General features: G+C 50.8%; 1 pseudogene; it reads right to left on the reverse strand.

Moving 5' to 3' along the window:
* Positions 1-1,806: 1,806 nt before the first annotated feature.
* Positions 1,807-2,436, reverse strand: part of LOC102254310 — a 3,679-nt pseudogene continuing 3,049 nt past the window's right edge.

Here is a 2,436-nt window from a genome sequence, read left to right on the forward strand (position 1 = left end):
TCCTGCACCTACATGCTGCCTAATTCAGGAGCTGTCCTGTGTGGTTCTTTGCCTCTCATTGAAACTCAGCTCCCACAGGGTGGGGTACACGTGCCAAGCTGCCACTGAGGAGGTTCTACCAGATTAGTGATCAAACTCCCCGGGATAGGCGTGCAGGCAAGATTGGATTAGGAGGGGAAGGATATGAATTTGCTGAGGGTCTGACTCTCTCACTGAGCTCCCATTGAGCTCCCACACCACCCAAGTCCACATGCACAGCTCTCTTGACTCCTTCCCTTTTTGTACGAGAAGCCTCAGACTTCTGCCCTCTTGCAGAAATCCCACCATGTTTGGGATACAGGGTTTTGCCAGGACCTTGATTTCACAGTCCCTATACTCCCCTCATGGCTCTGATCCAAAACTGACTCAGGTTTTCTGCTGAAACAGAGTTCTGTTGTCTCTTCACAATACAGGCAGATGCAGCCATAGGTAAAGGAGACCAGGAGGATGTCACATCAGCTGTCCTGTGGACACTACGAGCCTGTGTTGCCTAGTGTGACTGAATCACTCCCGACTAGAAGGAAGCTCTTCAGTGCAGGCTTGGGGTCTGCTCTGAGCACTGGATTATGGTCAGTGCCTAGAGACATGACTGTACCTGTCAGGGCAACAAATATATCTGCTGAATGAATGAGCCCAAACAAGCCCAATCTGAGATAGCTGGGTGACCCTGGGTCCCCACTGCTCACACCAGGCATACCTGATGAAGATTCACTTGGGAAGTGGACCCCTAATCGTATCTCCAATCTCTTTATGAAATGCGGAAACAGCTTAGCCCAAGACCCCAAAGAGTCACAAATTTGGCAGTGGCTTCCTTAACAGGAAGAGAAAATAACCAATTGGCTCAATCACAGCCCCTCCTGTAGACCACTCCACTGTCTAGGCACCCAGAGAACCCTTACCAGGGAGGACCCCAGTGAGTCCCTACAATAACCCTATGAGCTAGCTCCTGGGTTCACCGAGGGTTCAGAGGAACAAACACTCAGAGAGTTGCAGTGACCTGAAGGCAAACAGCCAACAGTTGGCCTGGTGATCATGTGCTCTCAAAGGGGAGGGACTCACCTGCTAAATATTGGTCCCACAGCTGTTGGGTGGTAGCAAAAGTTCTGTAAGTATAGACAGGAATGAAGGTGGATTCCCTCCTAGGTATTCCACTTCTCTGTCTAGCCAGTATGCCAGGACCATGTGCACCATACAGGTCGGGTGTTTTTGTTTGTTTTTTTCCCTGTGAAGCTGAAGTTCATTGGAAATCTCAAGAATGTGGTGCTGGGGTCAGTTTGCTGGTTGGCAGCTGGATCCAAGGGCTGGCTGACCGACCTCCCTGTTCTGCTCAGAAAGCTCACAATCAGAGGCCAGCCCTTGACCTCTTGCCACCCAGCTCTGAGTCTGGGCACAGGCTGGAGCTGGCTCCCTAGGGTAGCAGAGTCTTGGCTTCCATGAAGGGTAGGTTCTCAAGGCCATAACCCTTTTCACTGGGAATGCTGGAGATCCTGAGGCCAAAACATATCTTCCATGATTCTCCAGCTCAACATTATCCTCCTGACCTTCCACTTACCAGAGCGTTCTGGTTATTGAACGGAGCGGTTAGGAGCTCCCAGTGAGAAACAACCCCCTTAGGTTCCAGGATCTGAGTGCATTCGAACTCAAAACAGTTTCTCTTTGGGTGTCTCCAGGGTCTGTGTCTGTAGTAAACTGATCTATTCACAGAAAAGCAGCTGTGTTCTTCTGGGCTTGGCAAGGGCACAGTGAAGGGCAGGGAGAGAGGTAGGGCTAGAATGTGGAATTGGAATGTCCAAAGATGCAGATGGGGAAGAGCTTGATGTGAGAGGACCACTGGGCTTCCAGCTGGAAGAATGTCATGTCTTTCCACTCTGTGTCATCAATGACAACTGGCAGCATTTTCTGCTGGTTCTTTGCCTTGAAAACCAGGTGACTGATGCCCTCAATGCACTGGCTTGTGGACTCCACATCCTTGTTCTTGGTTTTCTTGGGCACCTTCTTTTTCATCTCATTGGTGACCACTGTCATGGACATGGAGGGTGTTGCTGTGTCCTCACCACTGCTGGGCAGCCTCCTGGCCTGGATAGACTGGAAGAAGCACTTGAGTGTGCTTTTGGCAGTAGGCAGGTCTTTCTTCTTCACAATTCTCTCCATGTCTATTGGTTGGGCTGCCGTTCAGTTATCCTCATGCAGCTCCATCATCTCTGCATGGACACTCTGGCTGGGGGAGGACAGGCCTCCACTCATTGACGGAGGGGAGAGTGTGTTGGGTGAAGCCTTCCTGGCAGGAAGAACACTGGAACATGAGGGGTCCACATCATCTGAATCTCTTGACATGGCTGAAGATCGATTCACTCTTCCAACCTTCTCTGCCCCCACTAAGGGAATGAGCTTCTGTGA

Source organism: Myotis brandtii, unplaced genomic scaffold (genome assembly GCF_000412655.1).
Source record: "Myotis brandtii unplaced genomic scaffold, ASM41265v1 scaffold3839, whole genome shotgun sequence".
Taxonomy (NCBI): domain Eukaryota; kingdom Metazoa; phylum Chordata; class Mammalia; order Chiroptera; family Vespertilionidae; genus Myotis; species Myotis brandtii.